General features: G+C 42.0%; 1 long non-coding RNA gene and 1 pseudogene across 1 annotated transcript in view; one reads left to right on the top strand and one right to left on the bottom strand.

The window, feature by feature from the left end:
• The first annotated feature begins 6,300 nt into the window (after positions 1–6,300).
• The window catches only part of LOC148162034 (uncharacterized), a 59,343-nt gene continuing 45,090 nt past the window's right edge, over positions 6,301–20,553 (top strand). The window contains exon 1 of the long non-coding RNA XR_015767222.1: positions 6,301–6,336. This is a non-coding gene — a long non-coding RNA (uncharacterized LOC148162034). The remainder of the gene's footprint in view (positions 6,337–20,553) is intronic.
• On the bottom strand, positions 17,077–17,641 carry LOC148162035 (ribonuclease H2 subunit C pseudogene; annotated as a pseudogene).

Genomic DNA, 20,553 nt, shown 5'->3' on the forward strand with positions numbered 1-20,553 from the left:
CAAGGTAAGGTCACGTGAGGAGAGAAGGGCAGGTGTGTGATCCTTCTCGCAGGAGCTTGTCTTACAGAGGAAAGGGATTATAGCGAGTGGAAATTCCTTCTCTTTCCCGCCAGTACGTGAACAGTACTATGCGTACTGGTATTTATTTTTTCTCCCTTTGACCTCTTATGATGAAGAATGGTTCCTTCTCCTGTTGAAGGATAATTCTTCCACCGCTTTGGCCTAACACTGCTGTTTAGAGACCTTGGCAGCAAGACCACCCCCTGCCCTCTCTCTTCCTGACCCTCCCTCACAGGCTGTCTCCTCCACTGCTGCCCACAGCTCCAGTGTCTCAGACATTCCTTTCGCAGTTTTAGGTTAGTTGAATATATTTAGAATTCTGTTTTACTTAATCTGTTAGCTTTTTAGCTATACCTCTTCACAGTTGCTAGAGATCATATTATGCATTTAACTAAAAGTGTGCTGTGGAAAGTTAAAATTGTGTCACTTGACATAAAATGTAAGAACCTTGTCATTGGATGGGTCCATTTCCCCTGCCTGTCCTTTATGCTGAAAGCGTATTGTGCCCTTTCTGTACGCATGTACGTTTTTATGCACTATGTCTGCATAGGAACTGTTCCGATGTTTTATCTGTATTTTAAGGAAACATTAAGTGGAAAAACAGGATTTATTATTTTTCTTCCTCACCATTCCTTCCTAAAGACTGAATTTGTACTGGATACTATTTCCCTTCAGCCTAAAGAATTTCTGTTAACATTTCTTGTAGTGTATATCTGCTTATAGTGAATTCTCATTCTTATTTCTCTGAAAACATCTTTATTTCACTTGTTTTTGTGAAGGATATTTTTGCTGAATATTGAATTCTTGGATGACAGATATCCCCCCTCCCCCGTAGCACTCTGTTTTGTTCCACTGTCTCCTGCTTCCATTATTTCTAATGAGAAATCAGTATTATTTTGATAGTTGTTCCCTGTGTGTAATATGTCGTTTTCTGTGGGTACTTTTGAGATTGCTCTTTGGTTTTTTAGTGGTGTTACCTTGGGTTTTCTTTTCTTTCTTTCTTTCTCTTTTTTTAATTTTATTTATCTGCCTAGGGGTTTTCTAGGCTTCATACATCTGTCTGGGCTGTCAACATATTTTGCATATTTTTAGTCATTATTTCTTCAAATAGTTTTCCTTCCGCATTCTTTTTCCACTCCTTCCAGGAACCCAGTTGTAAGCACGTTAGATCTCCTGATACCCTGTCAGTGGTACTGCAACCATATCCTTTCCTAAATCTTTTTTCTTTGTGTCTTCAGATTCATTATCTCTTGATCTTTCTTCAAGTTCACTGACTCTGTTCTTTCATCTCCAATCTCCTGTTCAGTTCGTCTAATAAGTTTACTTCAGATATTGTATTTTTTTAACGCTAGAATTTCCATTTGGTTCTTTTTCCTTAAACATATACTTTTTTCTGTACTGTGGTTTCCCATTGCTTTAGGAGAAGATTTTCCTTTTATTCTTTGAGATGTTGAAATTGCTTTGAAATTCTCATCTCTTAATTCTGATATCTGGTCATCTCAGAAATAGTCTTTATTGATTGAATTCTTTCCTGAATATGGATCTTGTGTTCTTCTGTCTTCATACGTCTAGAAGTTTGTTTGGATGGTGTCTTCAGCATTTCTAATGATACATTATAGACACTCTGGATTGCCTTATGGTCTTCTAAAGGGTGCTGTTTTTTGAATTTGGTTTTGTTCTACTTGGTAGTTCACTGGGCTGAAGTCGAACTCTGAGCTCTAGCTTCCCTGCAATTGGGGGTCTTTGTTCACTTCTTTCAGCTGGACTGCTGGAAAGCCGCCCCGCATGTGGGTCATGTGGGGTCGGGGTGAGAGGATGCCGGGGTTAGGGCCCCTCCGAGGCACTCTCCCACCTCAGGTCTCCACGTCCCCCGTCGCTCCTCAGCCGCTGTGGTTACCCCCATCTTTGGCCTCTGAGTCTTCATGCCTTCAAGTCTGTGATTTTTCTAAGTGCGGAAGCCACGCTAAAACATTTATTCTGAGGCAAACCCAAAATATAACAAATAACAAAAAATGAAAATGAGAAGTATAAAAATGGTCAACTCTCTGTTTTGGGGGACCTTCAAGACCACCCCCAGTTTTAATGATTACCTGGGAGAATCCCCCAGGACTCAGCACATAGTCCTCCTCATGACCATGATTGATTTTAGCAACGGGACACAGGGCACAGACAGCGGAGTGAAAGGCCCTGGGGTGAATCTGAAGGAAGCATGGCGCACGGTCCGGAGCGCCTCCCAGTGGACCCTCACAGGACGTGCTGCACACCCCCGGCAGCACGTTACGGGAACACAAGTGAGATGGTGCCTACCAAGGAAACACAGGAGAGACTCATGGAGGCATTCCTCTGTCTGGCACATGTCAAGGTGCCAGACTCCCAGAAGGAAGCCTATGTTCGGTATAAACCACGCTGCTTGAATAAATCATTCAGGTACAGTGAGTCTTTCTTATCTGGGAACGGTGGGAATGCTCCTGAAATCCACATCTCTAGACCTCACCCAAGGGCCAGCCTTGCTTGTGAGCAGGCCTTTCTCAAGTCTGCGTTCCTTTTTCTGCACAGCCTACTGCCTCAGCCAAGGTGTCTTCACAGGAGAAGTGCTAGCAGTATTGTTCTGGGACCTCACGCAGCCGGGTGAGACCAGTCTGCATGCCTGCTGCCAGGTCTGCCTCGTATAGGCCCTGGCCAGAGCCCGTTAAAACAGTACCGTTCACCTTTTACCACCATGTGCAAGTGAGAAATCCCAGCTGCCAGACGTGCTGTAGGCCTCGCAGCCCCTTTGGATCTCAGATGCCAATCACTGGCAGCAGGAGGGTTTCCTGCTGGACTGGAGAGCCTGCCGACAGTTGTGAGAAGCAAAAGTGCCCTCTTTCCTCTGCTCCTCCCCAGTGTTGTGCCACCAGGAGTCTTCATGTTGTCTTCCCAGACTTTCAGCTGAAAGGGTTTTATGCAAGAAGCACAAAACATTTGGGGAGCCTGGGTGGCTCATTTGGTTGAGTGTCTGACTCTTGGTTTTGGCTCAGGTCATGAGATTGAGGGATCGAGGGACCTCAGGGTCATGAGATTGAGCCCTACATCAGGCTCCGTGCTTGGCGGTGAGTCCACTTGAGATTCTTTCTCTGCCTCTCCCCCCACCCCCGCTCGCTCTTTCTCCTGCTCTCTCTCAAATAAATCTTTAAAAAAAAAGAAGAAGAAGAAGAAGCACAAAGCATTTTTTACATGAAATTATTTTTTTCTTTAGAGAAAGAGAGATAGTGTCGGGGGGGCGGGTGGAGGCAGAGGGGCAGACGGAGAAGGAGAGAGAATCTTAAGCAGCCTGATGACCTGAGATCATGACCTGAGCCAAAATCAAGAGTCAGACTCTTAAGAGACTGAGCCACCCAGGTTCCCCATACAGGAAAATACTTTTATACAACTTAATCCTGAAGACACATCATGTTTAGGAATTGGTCAAGAGGAAATCTGAATCTTCAAACCATTTCAAAATGGCTTTACATACCCCACCACCGCTTTTGTCCCCATCATTTATCTGGGGAATGGCCCACAGAGATCATGTACTTTCTGGGGCAGTGGCACTTACTAATCAAACTACCTTACTCTCAGGTGCATACAGGGGGAGGTGAGGGAAGTGGGTTCAGGCTCGTGGTCCACTGTTGCAAACTGCAGCTGATCTGGCATGCCAAGCACAAGTTAACAGCAGCCAGACACTCCCGAGACAGATGGGGCTGTGGAGGGTCACCAGCATGGGATGGATCTCCCTCTTGCAGCTTTGGGCAGGGGTCACAAGTTGGTGCCCCTAGCATCTTGATTTCATATGGCCCATCAGAGCATGGGCCCTTGATCGTGGGCAGCTCAGGGAAACCAGATGGCCCAGCCAGCATCCGGGTTGTTTGAATGGTTCATTTCCCTCCAGGGGTTGGGAATTCTTGCACTTGTTGCAGGTCCCAGCTCTGTTTGCGAGCCTGTTCCTCGATTCAGCTTGGCGCTGATCGTGCCATGCTTGAAACAGCCCTGGGAGACCACGTAGGGTCCAGCTTAGAGTCAAGTGCAGGCATTTGGGGTCTGTTGAGTCCAGGGTTCCAGATGATGGGACTTCCAGGCCATGCTGGGAGAGCTGTGCTAAGACGCAGCATCAGCCCTGCTCCAAGGAGGGCTTGAGGGGACGGTGGAGATGGGGGAGGGGGGTGCCTCGTTCTCAGGACACATTGGGAAGCCCACCCTGTTCAGACACCAGCTTGGCCCTCCATCCACAGCTTTTACCTTGCTGTGCAGTGAGCTTGAGTCTGACGAGTTCTTGTGTGAGTGGCTCGTTTTCTCTTTTTCCATTCGTTTTTTCAGTAGTTGCTAGATTGTTGTATCAAACCTGCATTTGTATTACAGAATTTACCTTAAACTTAGAAGTCTCTTTTCATTTTCCAGTTGAGTACCTTCAGGTATCTTCAAGCCCTCCTTGGAGCAGGGCTGATGCTGCGTCTTAGCACAGCTCTCACAGCATGGCCTGGAAGTCCCATCATCTGGAACCCTGGACTCAACAGACCCCAAATGCCTTCAGGTATCTTCAGATGTACGTGATGCCCGTTGTTAACGCGTAGATTATTAATGAAACGGAAAAGGAATCCTAGTCTTCCTTCAGAGGGCAGCAGGGAGACTGGAAATGCGGGCAGCGCATGGGCCAGGGCACTGTGGCTTCAGGGTCCTGAGGGCAGGCAGGCAGCAGCCCTGGCGAGGAGCATGGGGACACAGCGGGCTGGGGTTCTTTCCCTCCTAGCTGATGTGGGTCTTGTTTAAATTTCAGGCCTGTAATAAGGACAGATTTCTGAAACTTCCGTATAGCATTGTACTTGTCCAGCTTTCTGATAGCCAATTAAGAATAGATATATATATTTTAAAACAACTGAAATCCCAAGAACTCAAAGACTTCTGATAGTTTACTCTGAAAGGCTCCAGTATCATCTCCATTGGTGGATGTAACTCACCCACTAAGAATATTACTTGTGTCCACATGAATCAGTTTGAAAAATACAGGAGCATATTTAGATTATAACAAATTTAGTAGGTCACTCTACATCCACATGATCATTTGCATCCTCCCTCTGTGAACTCAGGTATGCTTCCTACCTGTGTGCTTTGGAGTTTTGTCTCCTAATGTCAGTTACACGCTGGTCACGTTAGGATGTGTGGGATCACCACACAGAAGAAATGGGAAGTCACTCGCCCTTGGGCTGTCTAGTAGGCAGTACAGTCAGAATCCTGTGTGGGTGTTGGTGGTTAAAGTCCATACAGGCAAGGAACTTTTTGGTACTATAAATTCTTTGTGATCTCCTGGTAAACATAATCATGCACCATTAAAAAAGTAAAATTTGTTATCAATACGTTTTCACCTATTATAACATTATTTTAATAAAATTATATAGAGTTTTAAAAACTAAAATTTATAAATCAACAGATGTACTTTTATAAATTGCCTTAAAATAAGGTGCTTCAGTGTCATGTCCAGAGACTTACTGTTTAAGCATTTACCTGTTGCCTGTGAGTCGGGTAATCTAAACGACTTTTTTCTACTTCAGAGCTAGTTCTGGGAAAGTTGCTGTGATGTGTGAATAGTTAAAGCCTTCCCATACAATTTTATAAATATAGATCGTGGGGATGTGCTTCAGGCACATGGGAGAAATGCAATATGTTCATAGCTTCAAGGAAGTCAGCTGTTTATGGCAAATGCAGTAGCTGTTAGAAGAAAATCATGCAAGTAAATTTAGGAATTCGCTAAATTGTTTTATAGAACTTATGCGGAATTGTGAGGATTATTTAAATCCCACTAAATTCTTGGGTACCCATGTAACTCCTGAGTACTCATACACAGTATGACAGAACTCCACGAAGTATATTTCCACCTTTAAACTTGGAATCTGGGACAGCCCCAGGCGACATGGAGCTTTTGAGCAACTCCCAAGTGCTCGACATACACCTATCATTAAGTAGTAGTCTTTTAGAACCAAGAGAAATTGCCACACCTCTGTTGAGCTTAAAAATTATTTCCCTTAGTTATCCTCCATCCTAACCTAGTGTTGGCACACAAAGTATAGGAAAACCAACCATCGCTTTTGGTACATAACATATGAAAAATATTAGTTGGTGATTGAAAAATTTCCAAGTAATTTTGTCTAATTATAATGTAATTAATTCAGATATTCTGTATTCCAGGACCTTTTTTCAGTCAGTGCTTATGTGTATGCCCAGAAGCTACAACTGGATATTCATAGTTTTGAAGGCACATTTACCAGGGTAAGTTAAATCTTTTGTTAAATACAAATATATTCATTGTGTATATACGTTAAAAACAGCAAACCTTAAATTTGAATAAATGAGAACAGAAGCTTTGAACTGAAAAGGAAAAGCCTAGACAATGTTTCAAGTTCTTAAATTTTCCCACATCCGGTCTCTGTGGGATATATACTCAGTACAGTGTTTTTGTTCAGCATATTTACTCTGGAGAAAGTCCTTCTCCCTGAAAATATTACGAGCCAGTAAGATGAAGTACTTTCACTAGTTCAGTGTGAGTTTGGATAGGATTTAATAGACTGTGATACCCACATTGTTTCCTGGTTTGTATTGACTGGATGGCTGTGCATCTGCTCATGTACCCGTGTGTGCTTCATTTGATTCTTTGCACGATCATGGTGTTTTGGTATAGCTTGAAGTCCCTTCTCCCCAGTGACTCCCCAATCAGATTTGGAGGACTCAGTAACTTTTGATTTTAACAGCTGATATTATAAATGCTTCATAATACTTAAGGAGTTTGTGGGGGCACCCGGGTGGCTCAGTCGTTAAGTGTCTGCCTTCGGCTCAGGTCACAGTCCCAGGGTCCTGGGATCGAGCCCCATATCGGGCTCCCCGCTCAGCAGGAGGCCTGCTTCTCCCTCTCCCACTCCCCCTGCTTATGTTCCCTCTCTCGCCGTGTCTCTCTCTGTCAAATAAATAAAATCTTTTAAAAATATATATATAATCCTTAAGGGGTTCTAGTATATGTCTATAGTTTACTTTTAATTGCTGCAGATTTCTGTTGGTATAGTGTGCTTCGTTTCCCTCTTGTTCACGTACCAGGATTAGTGAGCAGTTGTCATCATTTGAGAAAGCACTTGCTAATGCCAGATAATGAGGAAATTATGGGGATGTAAAAATGAGGATGCCTGTGGAGGAGATAGTCATTGGCCATTGCTTTGTAACTTTATTTTTACGAGTGCTTCAGTAACAGTATGTTCAAGGTGTTCATGGAAACAGATGAGGGAGACGAGGCAGTGCATAATGAGATCTGGAGAGAATACCGAGATCTTTTATGTGTTTTTGTAAAAATATTTATGAAGAAAGCATCTTCTAATTAAAGACAATTTAGCATTATTTGAGAAAAAGCCTTTCCAAAGGGCTTCCTTAGTACGGTAAGAGTTATTAACTTAGGGGCGCCTGGGTGGCTCAGTCAGTTGAGTGTCTGCTTTTGGCTCAGGCCATGATCCCAGGGTCCTGGGATTGAGCCTCACATCAGGCTCCCCTGCTCAGCTTCTCCTTCTGCCTCTGCCACTCCCCCTGCTTGTGCGCTCTCAAATCTTTGTTCTGTCAAAAAAAATGGATAAAATTAAAAAAAAAAGTTATTAACTTAGCCACTATTAATATTTTGGAATAATATTTGCTTACTTCCTTTCTGTTTCACAGATTTATATTGCTTATCACTTGCTAAGAGTTGGAAATGTCTGCTAGACAATGTGTGGAATCCCCCTGAAATCAGTGCGAGGGAGCAAGAGTTTGGCTGAACACAGCCAGGCTGCAAAGCGCAGTTCACACAGTGCGTGACTGAGCATGGGACAGTGCGTGACCTGTGTGCATGGCCGAGCGTGTGAGACTGTATGTGAGTGAGCGTGCAGATGTGGGGGAAGGGTAGCCAGGCTCCTTCCTGAAGGTCTTGTCAGAAGAAGGATGAGGCCATTTAAGGATTTTCAGCTTAGAAGAGAGATTGTAATATTGGTGTACGTAAAAGAGTCCTCTAGACTTCCGGTTTGCTTGGGATGAAGGCAGTCACCTGAATTTGCTCCTGTCCCACTGCGTCCCCAAACCGTACGGGTCAGGTGCAGGTAGCTCGGGCTGCCTGTAGCTCGTGCACGCAGCACACAGGGGAGAAAGAAAACACTGTGAGCTCCAGGTTCTGTGGTGAGGAAAAGGACCCCACATGGCACAGTCACCTCCAGAGCCAGGAGAGGGCACAAGGATTTTCTCTCCGGATTTGGATCTGAGGGCGGCTTTGTAGTTCTCTGAACTTCTATTTAGCTCGTGTGAGTTACCGCATGTTCTTGATGGGAACAGTCCTGGCCTTTCGTGGCCTCCGTTTAGTGTTTCTGACAAGATTTTATTTCACTCCTTTTAAATACATTCATAGTGAATTCCGGATTATTTTAGGAGAAAAAGCTTTATTTTTTGTGTACATCTTTCAAAAAGGAGGAAAGGAAAAACCATGCTAAATAACTGGTTTTCTAACTGGAAAGTGGAAATCACCAGTATTAAGTGAGCGTTTAAAGAAGTGACATCTGCATATATTCCTTTTCTAGAGTATGAACTACAAGGGAGAGAAAACATAGTGTATATCAGCCTAAGTAATTAAATAAGAATCAGAGCGAATTAATTCAGGTGTCCTGTGGCAATTCACGTATTATGTATTCTGTTGCCTGAGCAGCATCTAATTATGCACATTGTGAATACTGTCCGCTGCTTACCCTATAATGTCAGGGTAACCCCAACTGCTCACTGCATGACATCCCGAGTGATAGAAATGATCCATGTTATTATTGATAGAATTGATTTGCTTATTGTTCAGGACCTAGCAACTCTCCCTGAAGTTTAGAGTTTAAAACTGTAGCCAGTTTGAAATACTATCAGTGTTCCTAGGCCTTTAACATCGCCTTCCCATTTAATGTTCTTTATATGTACTTTCTGCTGTCATTTCTTCTGCAAACCATAGCACACTCATCATTGTTCAGGTCTTTTCCAATCAAAATACTCTATCCTTTCTGAAAAGCAGATCTCTGTTGTTTGTTAAGAGGGGTGCACTATTGTGAAAACAGCTTCATGTGGTGACATTTTGCTTTCTCCCTCCCCAGAGCAAATTTCATCTTTGCAAACTGTGTAACATTAAGGAGAAGGAAACCGAGAGACAAAGTGACTTAGAGATAATTTCTTACCCATCTTCCCAATCTTTATTCTGTACTCTATGAGATTGGTAAAGAGCTATCTTTTACAATAATTTTCTGAATATTAGAAAAAGTTTAATGTTTAAAGTCCCTCATTGTTATTACAGAATTGAAAAGAATCTGCATAGATATTGTGTGTTCTTCAGTACGTAATTGTGCTAGAAATAGACAGAATGAATTCACATGATTAAATAGTTGTAGAAAAGTAATGGGAGAACCAACTTAAGTTTCTAAAATGAAATTGTATTGAACCTTTTATTTGCAGTTTAGAAAGCCTTATAATAATGGAAAGACTGACAAAATTTACATATTTTAAAAGATTTTATTTATTTTACAGAATGAGCGAGAGAGAGCGAGCACAAGTGGGGTGGTGGGGGGAAGAGCAGAAGGAGAGGGAAAGAATCTCAAGCAGACTCCCTGCTGAGTGCAGAGCCTGACACGGGGCTTGATCTCACGGCCCTGAGATCATGACCTGAGCTGAAATCAAGAGTCGGATGCTTAATCGACTGGACCATCCAGTTGCCCCATGTCTATTTTTTAATGCCTTATTTTCTTGGAGTTTGACACAGTGGGAAATGTTGTACTAAAGGGTATGTGTGCATAGGTAATGTTTAGATGTCCATATGTAGGGACCCCTAGGAAGAGTTTCAAACTCATAAAATTGTACTCATTTGTACTTTTGTGGTCACTTGTTGATGGGCAGCTACAGGCAGGTTGTGCCTCAAAGGAGTGCTTCAAAGGCATGCCACGGATTAGGACAGCTTAGAATAACAGCCGACTGCTGGCTTCCCGCGGAGTGCAAAGATAAGGGGTGCTGGAGAGTAGAGGGGGGGCTCCACGTGTTTCTACTCTTTGATTTCTTCAATTACTGGGCAAATATGGGTGCCTGCTCTGCACTTGGTGCTCAGAAGATCTAGGTCAACACCATAGTTACATAGCTCACAGTCTGGGTCGGGGGGAGAGAAGCATGGAAATTGCCACGATACATGAAGATAATTCAGAGTTCACATTAGAGAATCATTTTATTTGTTTCATACTTTTTTTTTATTTTTTTTAAAGATTTTATTTATTTATTTACAGAGAGAGAGCGAGAGCAGGAACACAAGCAGGGGGAGTGGGAGAGGGAGAAGCAGGCTCACCGCTGAGCAGGGAGCCCGATGTGGGGCTCGATCCCAGGACCCTGGGATCATGACCTGAGCCAAAGGCAGCCGCTTAAGCGACTGAGCCACCCAGGCGCCCCTGTTTCATACTTTAAATGATAAGTGTGTGAGTCAACAACTGGCAGGTTTTATCCAAATTATATACTCCATTTGCTAGGTTGTGGCTGTAACTCCTAGATTAACATATAATTGAAAGATAAGCCATGTGGACCATATTTGGGAAATAGGAGTGAGTGTACATACGTTGTTCTCTATCCAACAGTGTCTTTCAGGGTTGGATTCTAAGACCATCTCTCAATGGATCAGAAGTTAGACATTTTAGTTCAGCTATAAATAAATTCAAGTACAAAACAGTTGATGCAGAGAGGCCACATACTCCTCTTTTGAATGTTGATGCTTTGTTCTGTAAAATCATAAAAGTCAAAGGGGAACTCCGTTTTCTTGGAGGATTTATTTCTCAGGTGATTGTTACCTCTGCTTTGAACAGCTGCTTTGGTTCTACACAGAGGGACCAAGTGGCAGCTCCCTTCCCGGGCATTTTCCTGTGGAAGAATCGAGCACACAAGCACAGTACTTGCATACCGTCCCGTGTGGTAAAGACGCTCATGACGGTACGTGGGCTGCTGTGCGGGAGCTCCGTCAGAGGCCGGCTGTGTTTGAACATTTGTAAGGCTGTGGTCACCATTGCTGTGAAGCTGTATAAACTGAAGTGGTTACAAGTGCTCCGAAGTGGGACAGTCTTTCTCCTTCTGATGTAAACTCTAGTGTGACTCTTCTGACTCTTCCAAGTTGTTTCTCAGAAACACATTTTTAGTGGGATCGTGGAAGCCTGATGTTTTTTTTTTCTTAAAAAATACTTTTCCATAGTATTTTGTATATTGATGCCGTTATGTAATTATCAATAGGTTTTTCCAGCTACACCTACTAAATGCAGCAAAGTGTAGAACAGATTTTACTTGAGAAACTATATTTGAAGAAGTAACTTCAGAGTGACTGTAAGATGAAAAAGAAAGTGAGTGTGTCTCCAGAAGCAGAGCTTTGGCCGTACACGGGGGCCGTGGTCCACAGATCCCTTTCATCAAGGGCCGTCTGCGGAGCTCCTGGATCTTAGACCCAGTTTAAGAACTGATACTCAGAAGACTTCCTTTTCTGTTCTGTTCTTTGCTACCGTTGCGCTCCTGCCCGTCCGTGCGTGCGCCGGTGGCGCACTGTGTGTCACTGTGTGTGTCCCTTTTTGGCTCTTGCACTAGACCAGGGACAACTGCGGTGAAAGGCGCGCTCAGCTCTCCTCCCGGCCCCAGCCTCTAACCCGGGCTGTGGGCTCTGCCTAGGAACCGAGTGCATACTGGAAAGAGTAGAATGAACTCTCCTCTTCCCACAGGATGTACCCTAAGCACATTTACATTATATACCCCTCTCTCTTCCTAAAATGGGTTGTATTTCAAGAAACAGCACCCACCTGTGTTTTGAACACTGAATGGCATCGCAGTCAAATGACGAAGCCTGTCTTATCTGTCGAGTGGTAGCTTTCTTTTTAGGGCTCTCTGACGGCCTCGCGAGGGCTCTAGATGGCTGTGGTCCGAGGACTTAACTGCTGACTGTCCAGTGCTTGGAATGCAAGAGGCTGAGCAGCGGCTGGTCCTGCTGTCCCATGTCCACGAGGCCGCTGTGTGCCAAGCCCTTCCCTTGAATTCAATTTAAATTACAGTGTTTCACCTGATCAATATTTGCAATACTAGGGGAAATATTGTGGCAACTTGTCAGGATTGGTTTAGATGTTGTACCTCACAAATAAATCAGAGAACCAAATATCTAGCAAGTGTCTTCCAAGTAATTAGCAAAACGGCCAGAATTTATATCATTGAAAACGACTGGATGAGGGTCGCCTGGGTGGCTCAGTCGGTTAAGGGGGTCGGCCTTCGGCTCAGGTCATGGTCCCAGAGTCCCAGGATCGAGTCCCACATCAGGCTCCCTGCTCAGCGGGGAACCTGCTTCTCCCTCTGTCCTTTACCCTGCTTGTGCTCTCTCTCTCTCTCTCTCTCTCATAAATAAAATCTTTTAAAAAAATGGTTTGATGAGTGAACGGAAAGAAAACACCAGGAGCACAAACCTCTGTTTCATACACACATGTTTGAAAATTTCAGTTTGTTTCCTCCTTCCCAAGTTACTTTTACTTCTCTGATCTTAAAATACAATTCTCCATGGAGGGGGCATTATAGAAGAGAGACTCATGCCACTCGGGACAGTGAAGGTTTGGTACCTCAGACACATAAAGGCAATATGCCACCACGCTTGAAATCTTTCCTGGGATACTTCCAGGGGCAAGGCTCTGGGCTTTTGTAATTCTCTATTCTAGAAACACTCCATAATCAAAATGGCAAGAATGCTGTATAGACCATGTCTTCAGATCAAGGCGAAAAGTTCCCGGATTTGAAATACTTTTGTGTTTAAACATACGCATTATAATGTAAAGATAAAACCAGAGTGTGCGTTATTGTTATTGTGATAATGACTTATGGCCGTGCTTGAGATCTGTACACAGTAGTTCCTAACATACAGCTTACCTCTAGCTTTTTTTAAATGAAAAATGTCTAGTATAATAATAATTTTAAAGAAAAATAAAATACAAATGTCGCCTTTATAGAGATAGATACAGATATGTATTCGTTTTAAAATGTTCACAGATAGACTTTTTTCTCCCGTGAATATATGTATTTGAAAAACATAACCCTTCTCTTTAGCAAAAGGCGAGGACGCCATATTCTACAATAGCCACTAAGTAGAGGTTGATGGGTTAATTTATATTTATCTGTGATAATATTTTATACTTTTCCAGGAGGGCTGTGGTTGTTATTAAGTTACATATTGGAAGATAAAATTTTAGTTTGCTGCCTGAAAGAAATAGAACATGTAGTGGTTTAATGCAAATTTGAAATTATTTATATTAAAGTTAAATATCTTAAAAAGAATTGATTAAAGGCATTCTTTCCACTTATAATTTCATTTTTTTAAGTATTCCCGTATGTTTTGTAATTTTTTTCATTTTGTTATGGTAAAATACACATAACATAAAATTTACCATCGTAAACATTTTTAAGTGTATAGTGCAGTGGCCGTAAATATGTTCATTATGTTGTGCAGGAATCACCACCATTCACATCATAAAACTGAAACTCTGTCCCGATGAAAGACTCACTCCCCCTACCTGCTCCCTGCAGCCCTTGGCACGCACCATTCTCCTTTCTGTCTCTGAGATTTTTTTGGCTAAGTACCTCACGTAACTAGAATCATGCAGTGTTTGTCTTACTGGGATTGGCTTGTTTTACTCGGCACCAGGCCCTCGAGGATCATTTGTGTTGTAGCAGGTGCAGTAGACTCGGTAATATTCCATTAGATGGATAGGCCACATTCTGCCTCTATCCATCCATCCATCCAACCATCCACGGACACTGGGTTGCTTCCATGTGGTCGCTCCTGGGGATAATTCTGCTACGAACTTGGAGGTACAAATATCTCTTCGAGACCCTCCTTTCCATTTTGGGGGGGTCTATACCCACAAGTGGAATTTCTGGATCAAATCATAATTCCGTTTTCAACTTTTGGGGGACCCACCCTACTGTTTCCCACAGCGGCTGCCCCATTTTACCTTCCCACCAGTAGCGCACAGGGGTCCCATTTCTCCACATCCTCTGTTTCCTCCTCTTCTGAGCATTGCCATCCTCATGAGTGTGTGGTGTAAAGTGGGACCTCATTGGGCTTTTGATTTGCTCTTCCCCAATGATTAGTGATCTTGAGCATCTTTTCATGTCTTTTTGGCCATTTATATATCTTTGGAGAAATGTCTATTTGAGTCATTTTCCCATTTTTGAATGTTTTTTTGGTGGTGGTGATGAGTTTCAGGGGTTCTCTTTATATTCTGGATGTTAATCCCTTGTCAGATCTATGATTTGCAGATATTTTCTCCCATTCTTTGGGTTGTCTTTTTACTCTGGATAGTGTCTTTTGATGCACACAATTTAAAAATTTCATGAAGTTCGATTTGTCTGTTCTTTCTCTTGCTGCCTCTGCCTTTGGTGTCACATCCAAGAAATCACTACCAGATTCAGTTTCATGAAGCTTTTATCCAATGTTTTCTTCTAAGGGTTTTGTTGTCGTAAGACTTACATTTAGGTTTTTGGTACATTTTTAGTTATTTTTATATGTGGTATTAGGGAAGGGTAACTTTATTGTTTTGCATGTGGATACCAGTTTTGCACTGGTATCATTTATTTATTGAATTTATTGAAAGACTCTTTTCTCCGGTGGAAGGTCTTGGCACCCTCATCAAAAATTATTTTAACCATATATGCAAGTGTTTGTTTCTGGGCTCTTCATTTTATTCCACTGGTCTGTATGTTTGTCTTTATGCCAGCACCACACCGTTCTGATTACTGTAGATTTGTAGTAAATTTTAAAATCAAGTATGATTCTTCCAGTTTTGTTCTTTTGTTCCTCCAAGATTGTTTTTGATGTTGGGATCCCTTGCAATTCCATATGAATTTTAAGAGGGTTTTTCTATTTCTGCAGAAAATGTCATTGGGATTTTGATAAAGGATTGCATTGAATCTGTGGGTCACTCTGGGTATTCTTGACATTGTAACAATATTAAGTCTTCCAATCCATGAATATGGGATGTGTTTCCATTTATTTATGTCTTTACTTTCATCAGTTTTGCAGTTTTTATTGTACAAGTCTTTCAAGTTAATTCCTAAATATTTTATTATTTTTGAAGCTAGGTGGAATTGTTCTTATAATTTCCTTTTCAGATTGTTCATTGGTAGTGTGTAGAAATGCAGCTGATTTTTTTTTTAAGATTTATTCATTTATTTTGGGGGGGTGCAGAAGGAGAGGGAGAGAGAGTCTCAAGCAGACGCCACACTGAGCCCAGGGCCAGACACAGGGCTTGATCCCACTACCCTGAGATCATGACCTGAGCTGAAACCAAGAGTTGGACACTTAACTGATGCTTAACTACCCCACCTAGGCGCCCCTGAAATGCAGCTGATATTTGTATGTTGACTGTGTGACCTGCTGCTTTGCTGAATTCATTTGTTAGGTCAATCTTCTTGTGGAATCTTCAGTGTTTTTTACATACAAGATCATATCTGCAAACAAGTAATTTTACTTATTCCTTCCCAATAACGTGGCTTTTATTTCTTTTTCTTTCATAATTCCTATAGCGAGAACTTCCAGTACTATGTTCTAAGCTGAATAGACATAGTGAAAGTGGGCATCCTGACCAAAAAAAAAGGTTTCAGTCTTTCACCATCTGGTATGATGCTCACTGTGGGCTTTTCATGTATGGCTTGTATTTATGTTGATGTAGTTCCCCCCCCCCCCGCTTTTGTTTTTAAGGTTTTATTTAAATTATTTGACAGAGCGAGCATAAGCAGGGGGAGGGGCAGTGAGAGAGGGAGCAGCAGGCTCCCCGCTGAGCAGGGAGCCCAATGTAGGACTCGATCCCAGGACCCTGGGATCATGACCTGAGCTGAAGGCAGGCGCTTAACCTACTGAGCCACCCAGACCCCCCTGTAGTTCCCTTCTTTTCCTAGTTTCATTGAATGCTTTTGCTTTTTTCCCCTCAATCACAAAAGCGTATTGAATATTTGCATTTTCTGCATCAGTTGAGATGATCATGTGGATTTTTTTCTTCATTCTGTTAATATAATTATTACATTGATTGGCTTACATGTTGAACCAACCTTGCATTTTGCTTGGTCATCGTGTATAATCCTTTTAATGTTTTGCTAAATTCTGTTCGCTAGTATTACAAGATTTTTGTTTGCATCAGTGATCATAAAGAATGTTGATCTTTATTTTTCTTGTCATGTCTGTGTCTGGCTTTGGTATCAGGGTTGTGCTGGGTTTATAGAGTGAGTTAGGAGATGTCCCTTCTCTAATTTTTTGAAAGTTTGAGAAGGATTGATGTTAGTCTTTCTTTACATTTTTGGTAGATTTCACCAGTGAAGTCATTGGACCCAGGGCTTTTCTCTGTCAGATTTTTTATGATTGATTCAGTCTCTTAACTAGATATAGGTCTATTCAGATTTTCTCTTTCTTCATGATTACTCTTAGTAGGTTTTGTGTTTCTAGAAATTCATCCATTCATCCAATTTCTTGCCACATGGGTACTAATGTATTCTCTTTTAATCCTTTTTATTTCCGTTGAAGTGTAATATTTTCCCACTTTGGTTTCTGAATTTAGTAATTTGAGTCTTCTTTTTTGTTTTTTTCTCAGTCCAACTAGCTAAAGGTTTGCCAGTTTTGTTGATGTTTTCAAAGAATGAACTTTTGCTTTCATTCACTTTTAAAATTGTTTTTCTGTTCTTTATTTCATTTATCTTTGCTCTAATCTTTATTTTTTCCTTCCTTCAGCTGGCTTTAGGTTTAGTTTAGTCTTCTTTTTCTAGTTCCATAGTTGTAAAGTTACGTCATCGATTTGAGATCTGTCCTCTTTTTTAATATAAGCATATTTTATAGCTTCAAATTTCCCCCTTAGCACCACTTATGTTGCACCTCCCAAGTTTTTTTTTGTTTTTTTGTTTTTTTGTTTTTTTTTGCTGTGAAGAGCGTGTTTACTGGGGGGTGATGGAATCAGTCAGTGGTTCCAGAAGGAAGAGCTGGTTTATTGGGGTGGAGGGACCGGTGGCTTTCAATGTCAAGTTCCAGTGCTCAGTCCTCAGGCACCTGTGCGTGAATCGCTGCAGCCAGACCGGGCCAGGTGAGGGCCCCGCGCACTTTGGCATCCGGACCGGGGATGGTCTCCAGGCCCCACAGCGTGAAGCGGCTGAAACTGGCGGTGTCTCCGATAAATCGGTCGAAGTCCCGCTCCAGCGCCTCTGGGGGTGCCGCCAGCTCCTGCTCCTCTCGCAGGTTCGACGAACCCTCCGAGAAGTCCTTCCCCAGCACCTCTCCCTTCTCTTCCATCACCATCACGTATCCCTCGAGGCCGGGCGGCACCACCACCTCCTCGCCCCGTAGGCTGCGGCCCCGAAACGACACTTCGAGTCCATCGGTACCCTGCCGGATGGCTGGGGTGAAGAAGCGCTCCACCGGGGCGGGCCCGTTAACCAGAACCTCGCAGGGCAGAAGGTGCAGCGTGCCAGGGCGCAAGTGGACGCGGCACTTCTCGACCGCCGCCTCGTCGCTGCTTTCCATCCTCCGCCACTCGCTGGCTAAGGCCAAAGCTGGCGCCCTCCCAAGTTTTTTATCATTTGTCTCTAAGTATCTTTTAATTTCCTTTGTGATTTCTTTGTAATCCATTGGTTGTTTAAAAGTTGTTGAATTTCCACAGTTCTGTGAATTTTCTGTTATTGATTTCTCTCTTTATCTCATTGTGGTTGGAGTAGATACTTTGTATGATGATCTGTTGGAGCTTCATTTGTAACATAAGGTCTGTCCTGGGAAATGTCCCGTGTGCACTTGAGAAGAATGTGTATGCTGTTTTTGGGTGGAATGTTCTGCATGTCTGTTAGATCTAGTTGGCTTATTTTGCCAAGTTTTCTCTTTGCTTACTTCTGTCTGGTTGTTCTAGCCATAATTGTGAGTGGAATATTAAGGTCTCTATTACTATTGAGCTATTTCTCCCTTAAGTTCTATCAGTTTTTGCTTCGTATATTTTTACAGGTTTTCATTAGATGCACAGTTGTTTATAATCCTATCTTCCTGCCTTATTGAACATTTAATTAATATATAATGTCTCTTATAACCTTTTTTGGTTTAACATTTAATTTGCTGATATTAGTGTAGCCACACCTGCTCACTTTTGCTTACTATTCTCATGGAATAACTCTTCCTGTACTTTCACTTGCAACTTCTTTGTGTCTTTGGATCTAAAGTGAGTCTCAGCATGTAGACAGTATATAGTTGGATCATGTATTTTTATCCATTGTGCCAATCTGTCTTTTGATGGTTGAGTTTAATCCGTTGATACTTGAAGTAATTACTGAAAAGAAGGGACTTAACTTCTGTCATTGTTCAATTTTTTGTGTGCCTTATATATATATATATTTTGTCCCTCATTTCCTACATTACTGTCTTCTGTTGTGTTTAGTTGGTTTTTGTAGGGAAATGTTTAAATTTCTCTTTTCCTTTTGTGCATATTCTATAGCTGTTTTCTTTGCGGTTACCATGGGAATTACATTTAACATTCTAAAGATATAACACTCTAATTTGATTTTATACCAACTTAAGTTCAATAACATACAAAGGTTGTGCTCCTTTATAGCTCTGTCCCCACCCCTTTTGTTTGCTGATTTCACACAATTACATCTTTATACGGTCTGTGACTAAAAATGTAAACGAATAGTTCTTTTAAATGCACCCAGCCTCTTCATGTAGAAAACAAGATTTGGAGTTACAAACCAAAATTACAACAATACTAGGTTTTATATATTATTCTTTTAAGTCATGTAGAGAACAAAAAGTGCAGTTACAAACCATTGCTACAATAATATTTGCCTTTATAATTGCCTGTATTGTCACCGTTCTTGAGATCTTTATTTCCCCATGTAGTTTCGAGTTATTGTACCCTCTTCTTTTACCTGCAGGACTCCCTTGAACAGTTCTTGCAGGAAAGGTCTAGTGGGACACATACTCTCTAAGCTTTTGTTTGTCTGGGAATATCTTGATTTTACCCATATTTTTGAAGGACAGTTTGCTGGATATGGGATTCTTGGCTGACATGGGTGTTTGTTCATTTGAGCACTTTGTATCAGCACACCGCCTTCTGGTCTCCACTATTTCTAATGAAAAATCTGCATAGAACCTTATTGGGAATTCCTTGTATGTGATGGTTTGCTTCTTTCATACTGCTTTCAAGATTCTCTTTTTGTCCTTTTTTTTTAAAGATTTATTTATTTAATTTTTTAAAATTTTATTTTATTTTATTATGTTATGTTAGTCACCATACAGTACATCATTAGTTTTTGAGGTAGTGATCCACGATTCATTGTTTTCGTATAACACCCAGTGCTCCATGCAGTACGTGCCCTCCTTAATACCCATCACCGGGCTAACCCATCCCCCCACCCCCCTCCCCTCTAGAACCTCAGTTTGTTTCTCAGAGTCCATAATCTCTCATGGTTCGTCTCTCCCTCTGATATCCACCCCCCTTCATTTTTCCCTTCCTTCTCCTAACGTCCTCCCTGCTATTCCTTACGTTCCACAAATAAGTGAGACCATATGATAATTGACTTTCTCTGCTTGACTTATTTCACATAGCATAATCTCCTCCAGTCCCATCCAAGTTGATGTAAAAGTTGGGTATTCATCCTTTCTGATGGCTGCATAATATTCCATTGTGTATATATACCACATCTTCTTTATCCATTCATCCGTTGAAGGGCATCTCGGCTCTTTCCACAGTTTGGCTATTGTGGACATTGCTGCTATGAACATTGGGGTGCATGTGGCCCTTCTTTTCAATACATCTGTGTCTTTGGGGTAAATACCCAGAAGTGCAATTGCTGGGTCATAGGGTAGCTAATGTGAGACGGGAATCCATCAAAATCCTAGAGGAGAACATAGGCAGTAACCTCTTTGCCATTGACCACAGCAACTTCTTTCAAGATACATCTCCAAAGGCTAGTGAAACAGAAGCAAAAATGAACTATTGGGACTTCATCAAGATAAAAAGCTTCTGCACAGCAAAGGAAACAGTCAACAAAACAAAGAGGCAACCCACAGAATGGGAGAAGATATTTGCAAATGACACTACAGACAAAGCGCTGATTTCCAAGATCTATAAAGAACTTCTCAAACTTGACACCCAAAAAACAAATAAGTCAAAAAAATGGGCAATAGACATGAACAGACACTTCTCTGAAGAAGACATACAAATGGCTAACAGACCCATGAAAAAATGTTCATCATCATTAGCCATCAGGGAAATTCAAGTCAAAACCACACTGAGATACCACCTTACACCAGTTAGAATGGCAAACATGGACAAGGCAAGAAACAACAAATGTTGGAGAGGTTGTGGAGACAGGGAACCCTCTTACACTGTGGGTGGGAATGCAAGTTGGTACAGCCACTTTGGAAAACAGTGTGGAGGTGCCTCAAAAAAT

The sequence above is a fragment of the Eumetopias jubatus genome, unplaced genomic scaffold (assembly GCF_037043125.1).
Source record: "Eumetopias jubatus isolate StellerSeaLion01/CBP00866 unplaced genomic scaffold, mEumJub1_p1.0 scaffold_26, whole genome shotgun sequence".
Classification (NCBI taxonomy): Eukaryota; Metazoa; Chordata; class Mammalia; order Carnivora; family Otariidae; genus Eumetopias; species Eumetopias jubatus.